This window comes from Lathyrus oleraceus, chromosome 5, assembly GCF_024323335.1.
Source record: "Lathyrus oleraceus cultivar Zhongwan6 chromosome 5, CAAS_Psat_ZW6_1.0, whole genome shotgun sequence".
Classification (NCBI taxonomy): Eukaryota; Viridiplantae; Streptophyta; class Magnoliopsida; order Fabales; family Fabaceae; genus Lathyrus; species Lathyrus oleraceus.
The window spans coordinates 392,429,709-392,455,493 of record NC_066583.1 but is presented as its reverse complement, the minus strand read 5'-3'; the positions used below and the strand labels follow the sequence as shown (position 1 = coordinate 392,455,493).

Below are 25,785 nucleotides of genomic sequence, written 5' to 3'. Positions count from 1 at the left end.
GCTCAGAATTCATCAGTCCATGTGCAAATCATCTGAAACCCTAAAAAGTCAAACAAAGGTCAACTGTCAATTCAACTGTGGATTTGGAGGTCGGAGATGGTCAGTGATGCCTCATTCATGTTCAAACAAGTCTCATTTGACATTTCAAACATCAACATTGAAGAATTTGAAGTCAGATCAAGACTTTCCAAAAATAGCAGGTGACCTGTAATTTGAATTTTCCAAAAATGGAAAGGTTTTAGGCCAACTTCAACTCAAGATTACGTTATCAAGAAAGCTTCAAATAAAATTTTGTCCAACATGAAAGTTGAAGATCTTTCTCTCCCATTTCCAAAACGTCCAAGATCATGGATTTCTCATGCGTGGTTAAGGAGATATGGCTCAATCATGGCGAAGTGTGGTTTGATCTTCAAATGAGCATAACTTTCAAACCAAAACTCCAATTTGAGTGGCTCTTTTTGCACATTGATCCTTGTAACATGTATTTTTGAAGCATGGCATCATTTGGCATGAAATCTCATTTGCATGGCATTGGTTCAATCATGAAGATTTTTGTGGAAAATTGCATAAACTCATTTTTGTGTAACATGAGCATACCAAATCATTTCCAACATGTGCATGGAAGGTTTTTAAGTCATTTTGAACCAAGAACATGCACTGCTCACGTGCGTGGGGTGCATGGAGCACGAAATTGGTTTTTTTCATTTACACCACAAACTCACTAACCACACTTGCATTTGCTTAAACCATTGCCTAAACATGATTAGCATGGACTATAAAGCCTTAATCCTAACTGTTTTCATCACAATTACCAATTCTAGATCTAGAATCACAAAAATCTCAAAAATTCTCTCTCACTTTTTTTGCAAAATCCTTCAAACACTTGCACTTTTCCTTGATTCATTCATGATCCTGAGCTATTATTGAGCATTTTTGGACGTGGAAACAGAGGAAAGCTTTGCATTCGAGTTCATGTTCAAGAGGTGAAGCATCCATGGAAGTTGAAGCTTGAGCTGGTTTTGTGTATTCTTGAACCTTGCATTCATCATCATTCATCTCAAGAAGCTTATTGGAAGAGATTTGAGGCGTGGCAAAGCTTGGAAACGTGTGAATTCATTTCTGCTCATCAAGAGGTACATAAGTTGCCTAATGCCTTATCTGTCTGATTATGTGATTGACTGTTGTCTGTCTGATTGTTTGACTTGTAAACTGATTGGCTTAGATTTTTTTCAGGTACTTAAGTTGCTTTGAGTTCTTTTGAACTTGCTTTTGCTTTGCTTGGTTGCTTAACCACTGAGGTATAACTCTCTGACTTCATGTAGTCTGGAAGACCTGTCCTGTTATGTGGGCTGGCACCTGTCTGAAGCCCTCCTTAAGAGGCAATGCTTGTGTTTGTTTATCTTTGTGCCAAGCAGGAAAAGTCCTCTTATGAGGCAATTGGCAGATAAAAGAGATGTGTAATCCATCTCCTGCTATTCAGTGTGTCATCCACTTTGCTCACACCATGTGTTGATGCATTGTGGATATTAACCCAAGATCTTTGTTGTGTCAGTCATGTGTGGAGAAGAGTTCCTACATTCTGAACTCCCACACTTTCATTTGTCTGAAGCTCTCCCAGGCCTGGGATAAGAGTTGTGAGGTCTTACCCTCACTTCCCATTTCATCAGCTTCACCCAAACTCTCAATGTTAGGGTTAAGAGCTAACTACACCCGATTCCAGTTGGTTTGTGTTTCACAGCCTAACCTTGTATGAGCCCATTGTGTGCATATAGTGTGTGTGCTTGCTTTTTGTGCTTGTATGTATTTTCCTGTGCTGTTTAGGATAGCTTGCTCCCTGTGCAAGTTAGATAGAAACCTCAACCTAGGACCATGGTTAATTTACATGATAACTATTAGGCTCGAGTCAGTCTCCCTGCTAGTTTGTCATTTCCCAGTCTCTGGTTAGGTTAGAAGTTCTTTCCCTGCGTAGGGGAACTACGTCGCCCTGATCCTCATACCAGATGAGGTACGTAGGCAGGAGATGAGTTGATCTCTCCGGGCGCCCTTTGTCTTTTTCAACCCTTTGTGTGTGTCTGGAGTCTGACGTAAGTCCAGCGATTGGCAGTCAGTTTCCTGTGTGTGTTTGTTGGTTCGGAGTCTGATGTAAGTCCAGCGATTGGCGTTCGGTTTCCATGTTTGCCTGTTTGTGTAGAGTCTGACGTAAGTCCAGCGATTGGCAGTCGGTTTCCCGCGTGGTTTTGTTTGGCGTCCGTTAACCGAGCTACGAGTGCTCTGATTCTTCTCCGGTCAGAGAAGATACGTATGCATAGGATGCGACATCCTAGCGAGCACGTTTTCCCCTGTCCCGAACTACGTCGACTCTGATGTCTATGCCTGACAGACTACGTAGGCCCAGGATGCGATATCCTGCCGAGTTAGTTTCTGTTGTCTTTCTGTGTTCCGTCCAGCCTTGTGTGATGTTTGAGCAGTTTCTAGCAACCTTATCCTTTCTCTTGTGCATGGATCCCGTCGAGTACGACGGATGCGTAGGGGTGCTAATACCTTCCCTTCGCATAACCGACTCCCGATCCCATCTCTCTCTGGTCACGAGACCATGTCTTTTCCAGGTTTACTTCGAGCGTTTCCTTTCCCTCTTTTGGGATAAATAACGCACGATGGCGGCTCTGTTGTTTCGTTTTCCCGCCGGTTTTTCGCGTAATGCGACACCTCATATAATCATTTTGGCTTTTTGTGCCTTTTTCCTTTTAAACTTTTCAAAAAGAAAGCACATAGATTTGAGTATCCTTGATTGAGATGTAATTCTCCCATTCCGTCATATGTCGAGTGTAAGACTTTCCATTTATTAGGGATTAGTGGCAGACTTATTTATTTAATCCAACTTGGAGCCCTCCCTCTTAAATGTTGTAAGGCTCTCATTATTGATGGATGTTTGGTTGATTATTTGCCCATGGATAACAAAAGATCTTTAAGCTTTTGTTAAAACCAAACCACCCATCTTTAAAATTTTTACCATGAACTATGAGGTTTTGATCCCTCATTTATGTTGGTACATAGGCATAAGACCAAAAGTCTTATCAAACAAAAAAATGTAAATAATGAATATTTTTCTCATCCCCTTATTCTATTTTTAAAACAAACATCTTTTCAACCAAAATAAATACACACAAAAAGGGCTCCCTAGGAGTACCTATGGCACTTTTGGTTGTAATACCTTTCCTCTGTGTAATCCCCCCCTTACTTATAACCTCTGAAATTTTATTAGTTTTGTTTTGAAAACTTCTTATCTTTGGATTTTATTCGTAATTTCTCCCTTTTCCATTGGAAATAATAAAAGCGCGGTGGCGACTCTGGTTTTATTGATGTTGAGTTAACCAGTAGCTCAAATGATCATGAATTTACCGCTACAATAGGCAGTATGAGAATCTCAGCATGAACAACAATGAGAAGGTACCTTACTACATCTCTAGAGTGATTTTGATCACAAATGAGATGAAGTTGTGTGGAGAAACTCTCTTTGGGGAAAGTATCATTGAGAAGGTACTTAGATCTCTTATTCGTCAGTTTGATTATATCGTTGTAGCAATTGAACATTCTAAGGATATGAGCACCATAAGAATAGAAGAGCTGCAAAGCAGTCAAAAGGCGCAAGAGTTGCATTTGACTGAAAGAACCTTTGAGAGAGAGGTAGAGCAGGCTCAAAAAAGACTAGAAGCAGTCTTGGTCAGAAGCCAAGAAAAGACATGGTAGGTCTCAGAAGTCAGAAACCTCTACTTCTGGAAGTTAGAAGAAAAATGAGAAGTATGACAAGAGAAGAGTTCAATGTTACTGTTGTAAGAAGTTTGGCCACTTCACTCCAGATTGTGGGTCAAACAGAGAGATGAAATCAGAAGAAGCGAATATAGCCAGAAGTTCTGATGATGAACATATGCTATTAATGGCTTCTGATTCTGATAGTGCGTCTCTAGAAAACTGGTGGTATATGGACACTGGTTGTTTAAACCATCTTACTGGAAATAAGAAATGGCTGGTTGATTTTGACTTTGGGAAGATGACCAATATTAAATGTGCTAATGATAAGTATCTGAATGCTGAAGGAACGGGGAATGTTAGAGTGATTCTGAATAATGGCAAATCTACGTTAATTCAGAATGTATGGTATGTTCCTGGCATTAAGAGCAATTTGATAAGTGTTGGCCAATTAATTGAGAAGGAATTCTTAGTTACCAAGAAGGACAATCTTTTGAAGCTGTATGACTGTAATCAGAAGCTGATTATGGAGTCAGAATAGGGAAGGAATAGAACATTCAAGGTGAATGTTAAAACTGAACACTCTGAATGCCTTAACGCAATAAGTGTTGAGAATGAGAGTGAGTTATGGCACAAAATATTTGGTCATTTAAACTTCAGAAGCTTATGGCATATGAATTCAAAGAAACTGGTATGTGGAATTCCTACAATTAAGAAACTAGAAAAGTCATGCAATGTGTGCATGAGAGGGAAACAACCAAGACCGACATTTACATCAGAAGTAGCTCCAAGGGCAAAGCATGCTTTGGAAGTAGTGCATTCTGATGTGTGTGGACCATTTTCAGAACCTTCACTAGGATGGAATAAATACTTTGTGTCATTTATTGATGAGTTCACAAGGATGCCATGGGTATCCCTTATAAAGTTCAAACACGAGGTGTTTGCTGAATTTAAGAAATTTAGAATCAAGGCTGAGAAGCAGAGTGGCAAGACTTTGAAGATTCTTAGAACTGATGGTGGAGGTGAGTATAACTCTATAGAGTTCAAGATTTTTTTTGAGGAGAATGGAATTGAGCATGAAGTGACTGCTCCATATACTCCTCAACACAATGGTCTTGCTGAAAAGAGGAACCGAACTTTGCTTGATGTGACAAGGAGCATGCTGAAGGAGAAAAAGCTTCCTAACACTTTGTGGGGAGAAGCTATTACCACTACAACATATGTGCTTAAGAGGTGTCCAACTAAGAAGTTGAAGTAAATTGTTCCTTTTGAGAGGTGGACTGAAGATAAGGAAAGTCTGAGTAATTTCAGAGTATTTGGTTGTGTCTGTTATAAACACATTCTAAATGCTACTAGAAATAAGTTGGATGATAGATGCAAGGTGATGTTACTGGTGGGGTATCACAGTATAGGTGCTTATAAGCTTTATTGTCCATTCACTAATAAGGTTGAATTCAGCAGAGATGTTGTTGTGAAAGAGTCAGAAGTACGGGATTTGAGCAAGTCTCAATCCAACTCCGATGCATAGGTAACTTCAGAAGATATTGATTATGATTCTGAAGATGAATCAGAGTGTGAAAATGATTGAGAGTGAATCAGAATTAGAAGGCTAGATTGATTATGAGAAAGAATTTGATTCTGATCCAGATTCCGATGGTGATTCAGATTCTGGTGGTAGTACAAATTATAAGAATATTCCAGATTCTGAAGGTGGTCATGCTTCTGATGTTGGTACTTCTGGAGTTCCAGCATCTGATACTGTTCTAGAATTAGAAGGTTCTGAACAAGTTCAGAGGGCACAAAGAATCAAAAACATTCTGAGAAGGTTTGCAGAGTTTGACATGCTGCAAGATACTGAAGGGGAAATTATTCAGTGTGTCATATTAGTAGACTCTGGACCTGCATGTACGGAAGAAGCTCTCAAGAGGAAAGTATGGCTGAAGGTCACAAAATAAGAACTTGATGTCATAGAGAGAAACAAAACTTGGAAGTTGACAGAACTTCTAAAGAATAAGAAAGCCATTAGCGTGAGATGGGTTAATAAGGTGAAGCTAAATCCAGATGGATCAATTGGAAAACACAAAGTAAGGTTAGGTGTAAAAGGCTTTCTGCAGACACCTGGGTTATATTACTTTGAAGTGTTTGCACCAGTAGCAAGACATGAAACAATTAGGTTGGTGATTGTGATAGCTGTTAACAGGAATTGGCCTCTAATGCATTTAGACGTGAAATCTGCATTTCTGAACAATCCATTAGAAAAAGAGGTTTATGTGTCACAACCTCCTGGATTTAAGAAAAAGAATGAGGAAGGGATGGTGTATAGATTACACAAAGCCTTGTATGGACTGAAGCAAGCCCCTAGAGCTTGGAATCTAAAAATTGGTTCATTTTTCAAGAAGTTGGGATTTTAGAAATGTTAGATGGAGTATGGTGTCTATGTTTAACATGCTTCTGAAGACAACATCATTATGGTGTGTCTATATATTGATGACATATTGCTAACATGAAGTTGTGAACATGAGATAACTAAGTTCAAGAAGGAGGTGATGAATGAGTTTGAGATGACTGATCTAGGAAATATGGTTTATTTTTTAGGGATGTAAATTATGTACTCTAAGAAAGGCATAATTTTACGTCAGATGAAATACGAACTTGAGCTTCTGAAGAGGTTTGAGTTGTTGAGTTGTAAAGTTGACGTCACACCTGTTGATACAAATCAGAAATTGGATTCTGATTCTGATGGTGATGATATAAATGCGACAGTGTTCAAGTAGTTGGTAGGGTCTCTGAGGTATTTGTGTAATACCAGACCTGATATTTGCTATACAGTTGGAATGATGAGCATGTTTATGAGTAAACCGATGTGGTCTCATTACCAAGCTGCTATAAGAATTCTGAGGTATATAAAGGGAACTCTGAATTATGGATTTTTGTTCCCTTCAGGTGCTGAAACTGGCTCAGAACTTCTGAGTTACTCAGATTCTGATTGGTGTGGAGACAAAGTTGTCAGAAGAAGTACTTATGGATACTTGTTTAAGTTTATGGGAAATCCTATTTCTTGGTGTTCCAAGAAGCAACCAGTGGTTGCTTTGTCAACCTGTGAAGCATAATATATTGCGGGTGTTGTGACTGCATGTCAAGTAACATGGCTTCTGAATTTTATGCAGGATCTGAAGATCAAGGTAAATAAGTCTTTGAAGTTGATGATCAATAACAAGTCTGTAATCAATCTTGCCAAGAACCCAATGTTGCATGGGAGAAGCAAGCATATTGATACTAAGTATCACATTCTCAGAAATCAGGTTCAGAATGGAGTGCTAGAAGTTGCACACTGTAGCATCCTGGAGAAGTTGACAGTTGTTCTGACAAATGCGATCAAGATTGACCAATTTCTCCGCTTGAGGGATGGAATTGGTGTTGTTAGTTTTGGTTAAGCTGAATATGAATTAAGAGATGGTATTAGAATTAATTCATATTTTGTAGAAACTTGTTGATACAGTTTGTTAGAGGGTATTTTAGTATTTCCTAAAAGTTCCACTTGTATTTAAGCAAGTGAGTGATGTGAGCATTATTACCTTTTTATTCCTTTTGCAATATGTGTGTGTGTGTGCATTTTTCTGTGCAACCATTTTATAACCATTTCAAGAGTAGTGGAAGTTTGTTATTATTCTCTCTTATCTCTCTTGTCCATTGTTCATCTTTATTACCTTGTGCGACAACATAGGGGACACTTCCTAGTGATCTTGATTGCTCTAGGACGTATGAATCGTCCAACTTTTATAAATTTCCCTCTCAAACCTCTTTCTCTTGAAGCACTCATGTTTTGTTCCTCCAGTTTCCACCATAAAAAACACAATAGGAGAAAGCAACTATATCTTGTGAACGGAAACCATGTGACATTGGTTACACCAATATTAACATGTATTTTTAATATTCATAATATATACTTTCATATTTAATAAACACTAAACTTTTCAAAATGAAGATGTACAGAAACAAATTTTCCACCATTAATGGCATTATGCTATCTCATTCTTTTAACCAAAGATTCACCTATGGTTAATATAGACCTTGAGAATCGTAAAGCCTCATAATTTGCTAAGCACCTGACACGCTGGAAAGCTGGAGAAGCACCAAAAGGCAATCTATTTGCATAAGGTGAAAATCTTATAACCCTGCATGAATAAAATTAAATTGAATACATGATTAAAACTTTAAGTTTCCTTATCATCAGGCGCCATATCAATAACCTCAAACTGTTTAAGTAATAACTATTAGAGATCAAAATGAATGACAAAATTATGTCATCAGCAAACATCATATACTCAGTTTTCTTCAAGTAACTTTGGGGAGTACCACATCTCTATAAAAATGAATTGAGGACCATGCCCTGATCTCAAAATTGTGAACATTTGTCATGTTGCCGCCAAATCTTTCCATTAGGAACTCAAGAATCTTGTCAACCACTCGTACATCATTTTTAAGGGTATCAATAAAATATTCTTTATCATAAATATCCTTGAATTCGTTGGACAAGAGAAATATTATGAATCAATTTGGGTTGTTTCAAACTAAATTAACAACACCATCGTGTACCTTAAGAAATGCATGACAATCACTAAATATTAAAAAGCACGAATATAACTTCAAAATATTTCATCTGACAAAATAGGTCAGAAACACAAATTAAACAAACTTGTGATCTTTCCATATGCTATGATAATGGAAGTTGGGGAATACACGGGTAGCATTTAGATAGCCAACCACAACAACAACATTGCATATTGTCGCACCTCGAAAAAAATGGGGATACGACTTCAAAGCGAAGCGCGATCGCACGCTCGCAATGATGGACTGAACAGAGTCGCCACCGAACTTTATTTATTCCTAAAAAGGAAAGGGGAAATATCGATAAAACCCAAGACAAATGAAAGGATAAGATATGGTCATCGCAACCAATATCAGGGTTCGGGAGTCGATTACGCAAGGGGAAGGTATTAGCACCCCTCACGTCCGTTGTACTCAACGGGAACCATTAGGTCAGTTGTGTGCGTTAATGTTAGTTTGGAATGTTAGGCTTTTCAAGTTATTAGGTGGGAAAGAATGAATATAAGAGAGAAGAAATGTTTTTGGATTTTTGACGAAGGACTAAACCTAAGTTTTTTATTAATGGGCCTGACAAGATTTAAAAATCCTGCTCCTACGTATCTCAAAAGAGAAATCAAGGCTTACGTAGTTCTGGGTAGAAAAATGTTTGTTTGTTGGTCGATTTTAGCGAAAGATATCCTGTATTAATCGACGAAAACATTGTTTTACCCAAAACAGATGAGGAGTGGACGCATACCACACATCGAACGGATTTATAAATCTACATTCGGAAAAGCGTCATTTATCTCTACTCAACAATCGTGGCCGAAACATTGTTTTGTATCTCTTAAGACAATATATCTTTCATTTATGAAAAAGGTTTTTGATTGGTCGCACGGTGGCGAGAAAAAGAGTTTGATTGGTTGGATATGTTTTGAGTGATGGCGAGAACTTGGATGAGTGAGATATACATCTCGAATCCTAGCCTCAGGAGTGCATGGTATACACCATGTTCCATTTCCATCTTTATTGAAAGAGGTTAAGATAGGAATTAAGTATTTTGAAATTTGATTGAGAAAGGGTTTGAAGAAACCGCATTGACAATTTTAGATGATGGCGAGAGTTAAGATTGGCTAGGCATACGTCTCGAATCTTAACCTCAGGAGCGCATGGTATACACCATGTTCCATTTCCACCTTTATTGAAAAAGTGTTAAATAAGATTTAGGTATCTTAGATTTGATTGAGAAAGGGTTTGACGAAACCACATTGACAATTTTAGACGATGGCGAGAGTTAAGATTGGCGAGGCATACGTCTCGAATCTTAACCTCAGGAGTGCATGGTATACACCATGTTCCATTTCCACCTTTATTGAAAAAGTGTTAAATAAGATTTATGTATCTTGAGTTTTGTTGTGAAAATGACTTGACCTTAGATCAAGTATTGATGAACGTTTAAGAGAAATTTGAATGAGTGTTTGAGAGAACAAAGTGGATGAATTTGGATGATGGCGAGAGCTAGGATTGACGAGATATACATCTCGAATCCTAGTCTCAGGAGTGCGTGGTATACACCACGTTCCACTTCCATCTTTATTGAAAGAGTCTTAATTATGGATTAGTATTTTTTGAGTTTTTGATTATGAAAAATGGCTTGACGTTGAATCAAGCGTTTGATGAAGCTTTTTGAAATGGGATGGAATAGGAGGGAGAAATGAGTTGATTTTATTCTTGAGAAAATACTCGACGTTGGATCGAGTCATTTTTTGTATTTTTTGAAATTGTCGATTTTATTCTTGTGTATGTAGCTTAACTAAACAACCAAACAATAAAGAAATAAAATAGTACAGGATTATTACACATCGGGGGAGTGGGGTACATCTTGTTAAATGGGGATTAAAAAAATCATGAAATAAATAAATCGGACCCAAACAAATAATGCATGAGTGTAAGTGCAAGAGAACCGGCTCATTGTAAGAAAGCCCAAGAGTAAGCTATATGAGGTTGATGGCGATGCTTAAAAAGCAATCGACTTACAAGGGTGTGAAAAAAGGACTCGATATTAAATCGAGGAAAGTATGATTTTTTATAGTTTTCAAATGACTTCGAACACATGATGCAATTAAAAAGAAAAAATAAAAGCTATGAGTAATAAAGCATAAACATAAAAGAAAATGTTAAAAGAAAAAACTACACATAGGGGTATTGAACCCACTACACTAAAGACCTAGACACCACTCCTCTCCACCAGACCACTTACCAACTAATTGTTATTTTAATATTAATTTAAATATATAAATCAAAATAAATAAATAAAAAAAAGAATTAAAATGAAAAAAACAAATAAATAGAAAACTGTTGGTCTACCCTAATTATACCTAATTAAGCTAATCAAAATTAAAAAAAACTAATTAATCAGATTAACTCCTAATTATGATCCTAAAAAATCTAATATTCTAAACTAATATTATTCTACTCTAAAACTAAATCTAATTTTAAATTTCTAATTATATCCTAAAAAATCTAATATTCTAAACCAATATTATTTTACTCTAAACCTAAATCTAATTTTAAATTTCTAATTATATCCTAAAAAATCTAATATTCTAAACCAACATTATTCTATTCTAAACCTAAAAATGCTTATGCAAATAAGCTACGAAAATAACTCAAGGTGAGAAGCGCTTATGCAAATAAGCTATTGAAAACAAATCGTGGGTTTACGTTCACAATAACAAACATGACATTCATATCAGAGCATCACGCTCATCACTGGCTCAGTATCGCTCTCAGCCTTCACTCTCTCACTCACCGCCGCTCTCTCTCATTCACTCTAACTCACCTCTCTCACTCACTGCCGCTCTCCACTTCTCTCACCCTATAACGCAAAGGTCCAAGGTTTAAAGAGAAACAAGAAGAAAAAAGGCTCACCTTTTGCGAAAACTACGGAGACGATGAAGATTCAAACCTCCCCCCTTTCGCCTCTTCAAAAGGTTTGTTCTTGATTGATTTTTTTGATTTAGGGTTTTCTGTTTGGCCGCCTCCCTCTCTCAATTTTTCGTTTTTTTCTTCCTCCTCCTTACTGATTTCTTCTCTTTTTCTTTTATCTCTCCTGATTAGGGTTTGAATAGGTATCTTTGGGTGTTACAAGAAGTTACTCTGCAAAGTTCCTTTTGGTGCTCAGAAATTTGAGTGGCCTTTTTGATGCTAGAATCGGAACGGTAATTTGAGCATGAACTTTCTCCTTGAATTTTGTCTTAATTCCAAATTTGGGAATTTTTTGCAATGTCTACAGTTTTGACTAATTACTCGTGTTTTACTGCAGTGAATATTGAAGATTCCAAAAGCATTTTCGGAGATGTCCCCACTGTTCAACTTCGCAAACAACCCACCAAGTCTCTTTGAGTTGTCTTCTATTTCCCGCCTCTTTGCTGGGTTTGCACGTGAACCTCCAAGTGCTTCCGATGTCCCATTGAAAAGTCTTGTCAATGTTGAAACAATGGGCATTTGGTGTGCAGGTACTTTTTGAAGTATCAGCAGTCTGCACAGTAGGTGGTGGAGGGATTTGGTCCAGAGACGTGGCTCGTTTGCACCTGCAGCTTGCAGCGGCATGGCCTTGCTACCTCTTTCAAAGGCAATTACCCTATTTATGTGCTCTTCATTACCGACTGTTTTTTTCGATACCAAATCTGTTTGCCTGCAAAGAACTAGTTGGACGTGAAGGAAATGTATGGTTATACAGACCAAACTTGAGAGAAAAGGTTCAGCTTTTAGTTGGATCATGTGAGCTTGCACTTCCTACGAGAGGCAGAGGTATGCAATACTCACTTTCCATCTTGAACAATATTGTATTCACATGTACTGTTCCATTATCATGTTTGTCATAAAACTGAAACAGAATGAATTGAAATGCAGAGTTGGCTTACAATGGAAATGCTCCAAGAGAAGCAATATGCAACAATTCTGCATTCGGCTCATGTTTATGTTTGTGGAGCCATAGAATGAATGGAACTACAGCAAATTCAGGTTATGGCAAATGTGATCGGTTATGGACCGGGTTGTATCTGGCAGTTCTATATGTTCTTGATTTCCTCACCAAACAGCATTTTCTCAACCTTTAATCTCTCTAGTAATGTTCTAGACACAGTTGATTCCAAACAATCGAACAATGTTGCATAAGAATATAGGGCTTCAAGCAGCCGCTCCGTTAGAGTTGAACCGTTGTGATTTGAATCCTGTTCGGTAACAACCATGACTTTTGGCGATAAACTCCACAGGGCGTTGAGAAAGCTTTCTGCATTCATTGAAGCAGTTGGAGATGCTGGCGAAGAGGATGATGATGCTGAACCGGGACTTGGACTATAGCCATTAACCGTATCTTTTTCAAGTAAATCCCCTAATAATGTGCTTTGGTTCATCAGCATAACTTTTTGAAGGTGAAGTCCATTTGAGTTTCTTGACAGAACAGGAGTTTTTTCTTTCTTACTTTCAAAGACTTGATTTGCATTGCATTTTGTTTTTTTTTTTTGCTTTGGGTACTGGCTGTTATGGTTTGATTTTCACAGGACTCCTTAAAGAAGCATATCGTGACAGTGCATTTAGATCTGCTTCCCAAAGCATTGGTGAACTTCCGATACATATCCAATTTTATCATCATCCTTCTGGCCTGAAGTTTATTTAACGATGCAGGCAATGAAGTGAAAATCCAAAGAATGAAGAACACATCTAATACTGCCGCGGGAAGAACCAAAAAAGTTTTGCTTTACCCGAAAGATCACTTATTGCACCAACATGTTCTACCAATTCAAGAACTTCTGATGCAACAAAGAAGGTTCGTGGCAATTATTCGAAGCCAATGCGCTTGAAGGTTTTATGGCACCTCTATGAGGATTTGCGGCTTTTCTCTCTTTCCTTTTTTACGGAATACACTGTGATATTTTCTTTGTGTCTATCATGCAGGTATTTTACAGGAACTCAAACTTTAGAACCACCTCCTGGGGCATAAGCTGAGCGCCTTGATCGGGCCCGTTGTTGAGTTGGCTGCCGTTTTGGACGGAGTGCTTTCAGGTGGTCCTTTAGGCTTTTTGTGCTCCTTGCTTCCCAAAAGCCCAATCAGCAGAATCAAAATAGGCATGTTCATGATCCTTGGATATTAGTGGAGGCTCCCTTGGCAATCTCTCTCCATACTTTTCCTTACAGCGTTTTCCTCTTGTAATAAATATTCAATTGCCAACTGTTTTTCTTGTAAATTAAGTATGCCTTGGACGGATTGGAACATGAATGATTGTTTACTAAATTGCATTGAATGGAATTTGATGTATTCTCCTTAGTTAGCTTGTTAGGATTGAATGGATTTTGGATATGAAATGGATATGAAATGGATTTTGGTTCCAAATGGATAATGAAAATGGATGTGGATTTTGGGTATGGATTAAAAAAAAGTTGGGTTATTGGATATTTGATTATAAAAATGGATATGGATTTTTTAGGAATAATCCAAGACTAATTTAAATATCAATTTACATAGTAATAACGAACCAGCAAAAGACAACTTAAAATCAAATTAATCTATAATTCGTTAAAATTACTTTGATACCAACTCTAACATTCATTTGGAAATTAAAATCAATTAGAGTTTGAATCATTAGTAAAATAAATAATTAAGATTAAATTGAAATTGGAATTAAACTTAATTCGAAATTAAAATCAAATTAAAAATTAAAAAAAGTCAAGATATTAAAATCCATTTTATAATCAAAAGCACCATGATCAAAAAAGGCCTAGACAACGACCAATGTGTAACAAAAATATGGATTTGGGAATGAATGTATGCAAATGAATTTTTAGGCCAAGTGCAAAATAAAAGAAAAAAATTCAGGATCAAAATCGGGGTATGACAGTTGCCCCTATTTAAGTATCTTCAACTAGAGAATATGAAGCAGGACACTCTTCATATGATCAAAGTGGGAGATGGTTAAATACTAAGAAAACCCGGATTTTGATCCTGAATCCCTATGACATGATGTGATATGATATGATATGATGTGATATGATATGCATGGATGTATGATTCTGTTTTTTTTTGTAACTTTTATCTGCTAGAGATATGGTGGACCCTTGACAGGAGATGCTACTAGACAGACCAATCTGTGGGGATCGCTGATGGTCCACAGGAAGACAGACAGGTGGTAAGAAACAAACTCGCTGGGGAAAACCAAATCCTGCTGGAGAGTCAAACACACACTAGGGAGTAATCGAAGTGGAATTTGACAATCGATACTTGGAATACAAGAGGTTTCGGTAGTAAGTTCACATATGACTTACTAACCCGAATAAAGGAAAAGATGCTGACAACGCTGGGGAATATCAAGAAGTTCTGACAGCAGGTTCAGGTATGACCTAACAAACTCAGAAAAATTCAAGAAGAGTATATCAACATGTTCATATATGACCTGATAATACTGGAACAATCATAGAGAAAGACTCTTCAGAACAGGTTCATATATGACCTGACACTGGAATAAGAGTTCAACAACAGGTTCATATATGACCTGAATGGTATTGAACAAACATAGTGAAAAAATCATCAGAGCAGGTTCAAGTATGACCTGACCCCGGAATAAAAGCTCAACAACAGGTTCATACATGACCTGAATAGTATTGAACAAAAATTGGAAAAACTCTTCAGAGCAAGTTCAAGTATGACCTGAATAGTATTGAACAAATAGAGAAAAAATCTTCAGAGCAGGTTCAAGTATGACCTGACCCCGGAATAAAAGCTCAACAACAGGTTCATACATGACCTGAATAGTATTGAACAAAAAATGGAAAAACTCTTCAGAGCAGGTTCAAGTATGACCTGACCCCGGAATAAAGCTCAACAACAGGTTCATACATGACCTGAATAGTATTGAACAAAAATTGGAAAAACTCTTCAGAGCAGGTTCAAGTATGACCTGACCCCGGAATAAAGCTCAACAACAGGTTCATACATGACCTGAATAGTATTGAACAAAAATTGGAAAAACTCTTCAGAGCAGGTTCAAGTATGACCTGACCCCGGAATAAAGCTCAACAACAGGTTCATACATGACCTGAATAGTATTGAACAAAAAGGAAAAAACTTCAGAGTAAGTTCAAGTATGACCTGACCCCGGAAAAAAAAAGCTCAACAACAGGTTCATATATGACCTGAATAGTATTGAACAAAAATTGGAAAAACTCTTCAGAGGAGGTTCAAGTATGACCTGACCCCGGAATAAAAGCTCAACAACAGGTTCATATATGACCTGAATGGTATTGAACAAAAAATGGATTTGAAAATGACTGTGAAAACCGGATGTGGGTTTAAGGGCACCAAATACAAACTGGAATCAAAGGTCAAAGGATCATAGGATCGACAACAAGACCTGGGTCAATGCAAAATGAGCACGAAGTACATTTCGGCTATGCATGATTTGAATTTCCTTTTATGCATGATATATGAATGATCATGATTATGAGAATGCTAACACTGGGCAGACTGAGAGTTTGTAAAGGCTTTTTATGGAAGCTCATGATTCCTCAACACCGAGAACTCAACCGAATATTTTATGATAGATGTTGTCAAGGGAGGATTCTATCCAGTTTGATAGCCACAGCTTAGCCAATGGATCCTTTTGGAGGATTAATGAATCGTGCTAGCATAATTTTCGGGCACTCGTCTTGAACTCAATAGTTGTTAACGTATGGCAGAATTTGTTTGAGCAGTTTGAAAGCACGAAGAAAGAGGTTCTGCCCCTCTGTGGCTCATCTTGCCCCAGTTTGTTGGGTCTTTGGAAATGTTCACCTTGAAAGTGGATTTGGAAACAACTTTCCATGAGACTACCTCGAGATGGCTTTCCCTAAGTGTTTGAAACTTGCAATGGTCCAAACGTGACTAACCAAATGTTGGAATGGTAGACTCTTGATTGATTGTCCTTTGGATAGCTGGACTCATTGAGCTCTGAGGTGGCTTGCCCCAGTCTAAGTCTTGAAGCAAATTACTCTTGGCTAACTGAACCTTGGAGTGATTGGACTTACTGAGCTCTGAGGTGGCTTGCCCCGGTCTGATTCTTGAAGCAGATTACTCTTGGCTAGATGACCCTTAGGGTGACTAGCTCGAATTAACTGATGCTCAAAATGATTTGCCCTTGACTAGACTTCTTTCACTCCATCAAGTTCCTCAACTGTGTATTGAATTTCTTTGATGCTAAGTGTTGACTCGCAAACAAGATTGTTCATTCAAAAATGGTAATTTTAATTCAATGCTTATGCAAAAATTTGAAATCAAAATTTATTGATATGAACGGGTGAAATACAGTGAACGAATCATTGATAAGAACACAACGGTGATCAAGTCATTCACAGTATGCAAGTTGGTGCTATCAAATGATTAACAAAAATCGTTTGGAGTCAAGTTAACACAACCTTGTTATAGTATGCTTTCAAAATAAACCCTGCCTCAATTAGGTCTTTTAAGGGTTGTAACGTGGTCTGGTTCGCAGTTTTTTGAAACAAAAGGATATAAGGCTCAAAATTTATTTTTACCCACCCCTTCTTCTTGATGATCTCCAGTTCCTATATTCAGTTAATTCAATACACGCATTCGACTTCCAAGAGGGTTCGAAGGTGTGATGAGGATTCAAGACGAATTTTCTTGAAATGGCAGTCACCTTATTATTTTTTTTTTGTTGAGGATTTTGGTGACCTCTTTTGATTGATTTTCTTTATCCCTAATTTTTCCTGGACCGTTTTTTTTAAGCTTTCGGTCCATCGGGATGCCCCCAACTTTTGCCTAAGTCATTTTGTGGTTTTTGACTTAGCGGGCTTTTTTATTTTATTTTTTTAAAGGTATTGACTGCCACATTATTGGTGGATAAGGATCAACCAACACTAATTTTAGCTTTTCTTAGCTTCTTCGACACTTCAACATGTGCGCGAAGGATAACATGTGGTTAAACCTAATTGGAGGGTGTACATATGGATGATTTTTTTTTTGAAAGATCAAATGCATGATCAAACTATCTGAACATAACTACCCTGCCCCAGGTTAAGATTAAGGGTTTTAGATCCGAAATAAACACCAACTTCTAGGCTCAAAGTGGTTGTCTAGGGATTAACTCCTTATCACTCCAGTGTTTGGGGATTTGAAACAATGCCTTACATCATCGACAAGGTTTACTCAAAAGCATACCACAACAATTTCAGGTGTTTTATTTTCATCATCCTCCCTCCAATCTTTGTTAACACAACAGTTTGATAAACAAAAGTGAATGAGAGGAGTATTTTTGTTTTTTAACATAAATGAAAAACGAGTGAATACGAATGGATCAATTCAAAAGATGCATAAACATTTCATTAATCTTACCAATTCAAATAAAACAACAATGTTTAAAAGAAAATAACAACCAACATGCAAAGAAACTACAAAAGAAGTGTTGAAACAACCAAATGATTGCCAGCTTTAGGGAATTGATTTCTTCAAACTTGAAGATTGGGATCAACCAGCTTTTGACATGATGATCTTCAAATTCTTTTCTTTCAATCTCATCGTTGAACGCAACCCTCTTGGATCCACTACTCACTTCTCCTTTTCCTTCATTGGTATGGGTCGTGACATTGGAAATCCAAGACGGTATCTCAAAGCTCTTACCAGGAAACAATGATAGCTCATTAGCCACATCCCTGACATCTTCCTTGTCGTACAAAACCTTGAGGGGTCTCAAGGGTCCTTTCCCTTTCTCATTATCTGGCCCAGAAATCAAGGTATATGTACCTGAGCCTTCCTCCTTGAGTGTTGGTGACCTTATGTCAATTAATCCTTGCAGCTTGAGCTTAAAACTCATGCATTCCTTGATGGAGTGCCCCATTGTTCCAGTATGGTATTCGCACTTGATCTTCGGGTGATCTTCTTCAAAAACTAAGCTCTTTTTGTTAATCAGTCCTCGTACCAAGGCTTTTAGCGCAAAGCAAGAATCTAGGTCATGTCCCAATGCCCCTTTATGGAATTCACATGTTGCATTCGGATTGTACCATGGCAGGTATGGTGACACAGGCGTGAGAGCTCGAGGTGTCACCAAAGCATTTTGGATCAGTTGCGGGTAGAGCTTGCTATATGGCACCGGAATCGAGTCATTGTGATCCTTGTTCCTCTTGTTCTGATTCTGATTTTTATTCTGAACCTGGCTTTGGTGACTTTGAGGAGGAATAACCAGAGGATGTTGCTGATGACGTCTTGAGGGAGGTCCATATACTGGTAAATGAGGAGTTGCCACATAGAATTTCCCTTGACCTGGGGTGACACCAGATGGATGCGGGGTAGTAGCTCTCTTTGTTGCAGCAGTGTATATTGGGTGACCCTCTTTTCTCAACAAGACTTGCAGGGTTTCCAAGACCCATCTCATTTGGCTCTTCAAAAGATTAAGTTCCTCCTTCAGCGCTTCTTAGCTTTTTATTAGCTCGTCCATCATCCCCTGAGACATGGTTCTTTGCTCTTCGCGTGTTGAGAATCACTTTGCTTCACGGACAAAAGATGGATGAGTTTTTTTTTGGTATTTTGTCTGGAGAATGACATGCATTATGATGCGATGCAAATGCAATGGAATGCGAATGAATGCAATGCAAGCCATGCACATTTGTTTTTTCATACACGTGTTCAAAAGTATGGGGTACTGATGAATCTGATTGTTTTCCAAGAATAGGTTCTCACCGGGTATGATCTAAGGTTTTGTTACAAAGGATTCCCAGAGTCATTGATTCACAAGAATGTTTGACGCTTACGGGAAATACTTTCCGGTCGTCAACTCCATCAAGGGAATCTATTCTGGGTGAGGTTCTCGTACCGACCCTTACGAAGTATTCACCTCGAGAGTCCGTACTACGCAACCATCGACTGGGTTCTAGACAGGATACTCAGAGTCATGGATTCAAAAGACTGTTTGACGCTTACGGAAAATACTTTCCGGTCATCAACTCCATCTAGAGAGTCTATTCTGAGCGAGGTTCTCGTATCGATCCTTACGAGGTATCCACCTCGGGAATCCATACTACGCAACCATCATTTCTAGTTGGCCAAAGGTTTAATGTTCTAAAAGGTCCTTAGAGTCATGGACCCCTTTGAAACATCGGCGCTTACGAGGTATACACCTCGGGCGACAATATTTGCAAAAGGATCTACTCTAAGTGAGGTTCTCGTACCGACCCTTACGAAGTATTCACCTCGGGAGTCCTTACTACTCAACCATCGTCCTATCTTATGTGTTTTTTTTTCACTCTAGACTCGGGTGTAGAGTCTTTCCCACATGGTTTGCAATCAAGATCCAAGTACCAACAATCACAATAGAACCAATATTCAACAGATATAACAATAAAGATAGTAAAACAATAAAGAAAAGCCACACAATTAAACAAACAAAGGCACACAGACGTCCTAACTAGGCTTGACTCGCTTAGAATTTAACTATCCCCAGCAGAGTCGCCATCTGTCGCACCTCGAAAAAAATGGGGATACGACTTCAAAGCGAAGCGCGATCGCACGCTCGCAATGATGGACTGAACAGAGTCGCCACCGAACTTTATTTATTCCTAAAAAGGAAAGGGGAAATATCGATAAAACCCAAGACAAATGAAAGGATAAGATATGGTCATCGCAACCAATATCAGGGTTCGGGAGTCGATTACGCAAGGGGAAGGTATTAGCACCCCTCACGTCCGTTGTACTCAACGGGAACCATTAGGTCAGTTGTGTGCGTTAATGTTAGTTTGGAATGTTAGGCTTTTCAAGTTATTAGGTGGGAAAGAATGAATATAAGAGAGAAGAAATGTTTTTGGATTTTTGACGAAGGACTAAACCTAAGTTTTTTATTAATGGGCCTGACAAGATTTAAAAATCCTGCTCCTACGTATCTCAAAAGAGAAATCAAGGCTTACGTAGTTCTGGGTAGAAAAATGTTTGTTTGTTGGTCGATTTTAGCGAAAGATATCCTGTATTAATCGACGAAAACATTGTTTTACCCAAAACAGATGAGGAGTGGACGCATACCACACATCGAACGGATTTATAAATCTACATTCGGGAAAGCGTCATTTATCTCTACTCAACAATCGTGGCCGAAACATTGTTTTGTATCTCTTAAGACAATATATCTTTCATTTATGAAAAAGGTTTTTGATTAGTCGCACGGTGGCGAGAAAAAGAGTTTGATTGGTTGGATGTGTTTTGAGTGATGGCGAGAACTTGGATGAGCGAGATATACATCTCGAATCCTAGCCTCAGGAGTGCATGGTATACACCATGTTCCATTTCCATTTTTATTGAAAGAGGTTAAGATAGGAATTAAGTATTTTGGAATTTGATTGAGAAAGGGTTTGAAGAAACCGCATTGACAATTTTAGACGATGGCGAGAGTTAAGATTGGCGAGGCATACGTCTCGAATATTAACCTCAGGAGCGCATGGTATACACCATGTTCCATTTCCACCTTTATTGAAAAAGTGTTAAATAAGATTTAGGTATCTTAGATTTGATTGAGAAAGGGTTTGACGAAACCACATTGACAATTTTAGACGATGGCGAGAGTTAAGATTGGCGAGGCATGCGTCTCGAATCTTAACCTCAGGAGTGCATGGTATACACCATGTTCCACTTCCACCTTTATTGAAAAAGTGTTAAATAAGATTTATGTATCTTGAGTTTTGTTGTGAAAATGACTTGACCTTAGATCAAGTATTGATGAACGTTTAAGAGAAATTTGAATGAGTGTTTGAGAGAACAAAGTGGATGAATTTGGATGATGGCGAGAGCTAGGATTGGCGAGATATACATCTCGAATCCTAGTCTCAGGAGTGCGTGGTATACACCACGTTCCACTTCCATCTTTATTGAAAGAGTCTTAATTATGGATTAGTATTTTTTGAGTTTTTGATTATGAAAAATGGCTTGACGTTGGATCAAGCGTTTGATGAAGCTTTTTGAAATGGGATGGAATAGGAGGGAGAAATGAGTTGATTTTATTCTTGAGAAAATACTCGACGTTGGATCGAGTCATTTTTTGTATTTTTTGAAATTGTCGATTTTATTCTTGTGTATGTAGCTTAACTAAACAACCAAACAATAAAGAAATAAAATAGTACAGGATTATTACACATCGGGGGAGTGGGGTACATCTTGTTAAATGGGGATTAAAAAAATCATGAAATAAATAAATCGGACCCAAACAAATAATGCATGAGTGTAAGTGCAAGAGAACCGGCTCATTGTAAGAAAGCCCAAGAGTAAGCTATGTGAGGTTGATGGCGATGCTTAAAAAGCAATCGACTTACAAGGGTGTGAAAAAAGGACTCGATATTAAATCGAGGAAAGTATGATTTTTTATAGTTTTCAAATGACTTCGAACACATGATGCAATTAAAAAGAAAAAATAAAAGCTATGAGTAATAAAGCATAAACATAAAAGAAAATGTTAAAAGAAAAAACTACACATAGGAGTATCGAACCCACTACACTAAAGACCTAGACACCATTCCTCTCCACCAGACCACTTACCAACTAATTGTTATTTTAATATTAATTTAAATATATAAATCAAAATAAATAAATAAAAAAAAGAATTAAAATGAAAAAAACTAATAAATAGAAAACTGTTGGTCTACCCTAATTATACCTAATTAAGCTAATCAAAATTAAAAAAAAACTAATTAATCAGATTAACTCCTAATTATGATCCTAAAAAATCTAATATTCTAAACTAATATTATTCCACTCTAAAACTAAATCTAATTTTAAATTTCTAATTATATCCTAAAAAATCTAATATTCTAAACCAATATTATTTTACTCTAAACCTAAATCTAATTTTAAATTTCTAATTATATCCTAAAAAATCTAATATTCTAAACCAACATTATTCTATTCTAAACCTAAAAATGCTTATGCAAATAAGCTACGAAAATAACTCAAGGTGAGAAGCGCTTATGCAAATAAGCTATTGAAAACAAATCGTGGGTTTACGTTCACAATAACAAACATGACATTCATATCAGAGCATCACGCTCATCACTGGCTCAGTATCGCTCTCAGCCTTCACTCTCTCACTCACCGCCGCTCTCTCTCATTCACTCTAACTCACCTCTCTCACTCACTGCCGCTCTCCACTTCTCTCACCCTATAACGCAAAGGTCCAAGGTTTAAAGAGAAACAAGAAGAAAAAAGGCTCACCTTTTGCGAAAACTACGGAGACGATGAAGATTCAAACCTCCCCCCTTTCGCCTCTTCAAAAGGTTTGTTCTTGATTGATTTTTTTGATTTAGGGTTTTCTGTTTGGCCGCCTCCCTCTCTCAATTTTTCGTTTTTTTCTTCCTCCTCCTTACTGATTTCTTCTCTTTTTCTTTTATCTCTCCTGATTAGGGTTTGAATAGGTATCTTTGGGTGTTACAAGAAGTTACTCTGCAAAGTTCCTTTTGGTGCTCAGAAATTTGAGTGGCCTTTTTGATGCTAGAATCGGAACGGTAATCTGAGCATGAACTTTCTCCTTGAATTTTGTCTTAATTCCAAATTTGGGAATTTTTTGCAATGTCTACAGTTCTGACTAATTACTCGTGTTTTACTGCAGTGAATATTGAAGATTCCAAAAGCATTTTTGGAGATGTCCCCACTGTTCAACTTTGCAAACAACCCACCAAGTCTCTTTGAGTTGTCTTCTATTTCCCGCCTCTTTGCTCGGTTTGCACGTGAACCTCCAAGTGCTTCTAATGTCCCATTGAAAAGTCTTGTCAATGTTGAAACAATGGGCATTTGGTGTGCAGGTACTTTTTGAAGTATCAGCAGTCTGCACAGTAGGTGGTGGAGGGATTTGGTCCAGAGACGTGGCTCGTTTGCACCTGCAGCTTGCAGCGGCATGGCCTTGCTACCTCTTTCGAAGGCAATTACCCTATTTATGTGCTCTTCATTACCGACTGTTTTTTTCGATACCAAATCTGTTTGCCTGCAAAGAACTAGTTGGACGTGAAGGAAATGTATGGTTATACAGACCAAACTTGAGAGAAAAGGTTCAGCTTTCAGTTGGATCATGTGAGCTTGCACTTCCTACGAGAGGCAGAGGTATGCAATACTCACTTTCCATCTTGAACAATATTGTATTCACATGTACTGTTCCATTATCATGTTTGTCATAAAACTGAAACAGAATGAATTGAAATGCAGAGTTGGCTTACAATGGAAATGCTCCAAGAGAAGCAATATGCAACAATTCTGCATTCGGCTCATGTTTATGTTTGTGGAGCCATAGAATGAATGGAACTACAGCAAATTCAGGTTATGGCAAATGTGATCGGTTATGGACCGGGTTGTATTTGGCAGTTCTATATGTTCTTGATTTCCTCACCAAACAGCATTTTCTCAACCTTTAATCTCTCTAGTAATGTTCTAGACACAGTTGATTCCAAACAATCGAACTATGTTGCATAAGAATATAGGGCTTCAAGCAGCCGCTCCGTTAGAGTTGAACCGTTGTGATTTGAATCCTGTTCGGTAACAACCATGACTTTTGGCGATAAACTCCACAGGGTGTTGAGAAAGCTTTCTGCATTCATTGAAGCAGTTGGAGATGCTGGCGAAGAGGATGATGATGCTGAACCGGGACTTGGACTATAGCTATTAACCGTATCTTTTTCAAGTAAATCCCCTAATGATGTGCTTTGGTTCATCAGCATAACTTTTTGAAGGTGAAGTCCATTTGAGTTTCTTGACAGAACAGGAGTTTTTTCTTTCTTACTTTCAAAGACTTGATTTGCATTGCATTTTGTTTTTTTTTTGCTTTGGGTACTGGCTGTTATGGTTTGATTTTCACAGGACTCCTTAAAGAAGCATATCGTGACAGTGCATTTAGATCTGCTGCCCAAAGCATTGGTGAACTTCCGATACATATCCAATTTTATCATCATCCTTCTGGCCTGAAGTTTATTTAACGATGCAGGCAATGAAGTGAAAATCCAAAGAATGAAGAACACATCTAATACTGCCGCGGGAAGAACCAAAAAAGTTTTGCTTTACCCGAAAGATCACTTATTGCACCAACATGTTCTACCAATTCAAGAACTTCTGATGCAACAAAGAAGGTTCGTGGCAATTATTCGAAGCCAATGCGCTTGAAGGTTTTATGGCACCTCTATGAGGATTTGCGGCTTTTCTCTCTTTCCTTTTTTACGGAATACACTGTGATATTTTCTTTGTGTCTATCATGCAGGTATTTTACAGGAACTCAAACTTTAGAACGACCTCCTGGGGCATAAGCTGAGCGCCTTGATCGGGCCCGTTGTTGAGTTGGCTGCCGTTTTGGACGGAGTGCTTTCAGGTGGTCCTTTAGGCTTTTTGTGCTCCTTGCTTCCCAAAAGCCCAATCAGCAGAATCAAAATAGGCATGTTCATGATCCTTGGATATTAGTGGAGGCTCCCTTGGCAATCTCTCTCCATACTTTTCCTTACAGCGTTTTCCTCTTGTAATAAATATTCAATTGCCAACTGTTTTTCTTGTAAATTAAGTATGCCTTGGATGGATTGGAACATGAATGATTGTTTACTAAATTGCATTGAATGGAATTTGATGTATTCTCCTTAGTTAGCTTGTTAGGATTGAATGGATTTTGGATATGAAATGGATATGAAATGGATTTTGGTTCCAAATGGATAATGAAAATGGATGTGGATTTTGGGTATGGATTAAAAAAAAAGTTGGGTTATTGGATATTTGATTATAAAAATGGATATGGATTTTTTAGGAATAATCCAAGACTAATTTAAATATCAATTTACATAGTAATAACGAACCAGCAAAAGACAACTTAAAATCAAATTAATCTATAATTCGTTAAAATTACTTTGATACCAACTCTAACATTCATTTGGAAATTAAAATCAATTAGAGTTTGAATCATTAGTAAAATAAACAATTAAGATTAAATTGAAATTGGAATTAAACTTAATTCGAAATTAAAATCAAATTAAAAATTAAAAAAAGTCAAGATATTAAAATCCATTTTATAATCAAAAGCACCATGATCAAAAAAGGCCTAGACAACGACCAATGTGTAACAAAAATATGGATTTGGGAATGAATGTATGCAAATGAATTTTTAGGCCAAGTGCAAAATAAAAGAAAAAATTTCAGGATCAAAATCGGGGTATGACACATATCTATAAAGCAATGACATTATTCACAAAATAAGTGAATAAGAATAAATTAAATATGCTTTCAATATTTGAAAACACAGAATGTACTAAAAACACTAACTGATGTCCTTTGTTGATTTAAACTAGCATTATCATCTACATATATGTATCCAATAGATTCGGGTAGCCCTATCAACAACATTTTAAAAAAATAAAAAATAATATGCAACACAAAGTGGTGGAAGAATATGCAGGTATGATTTCCAA

General features: G+C 37.5%; 1 pseudogene; it reads right to left on the bottom strand.

Annotated features, from left to right (window-relative positions):
• Positions 1–7,450: 7,450 nt before the first annotated feature.
• Positions 7,451–25,720, bottom strand: LOC127080939 (protein ESMERALDA 1-like; annotated as a pseudogene).
• Positions 25,721–25,785: the final 65 nt, after the last annotated feature.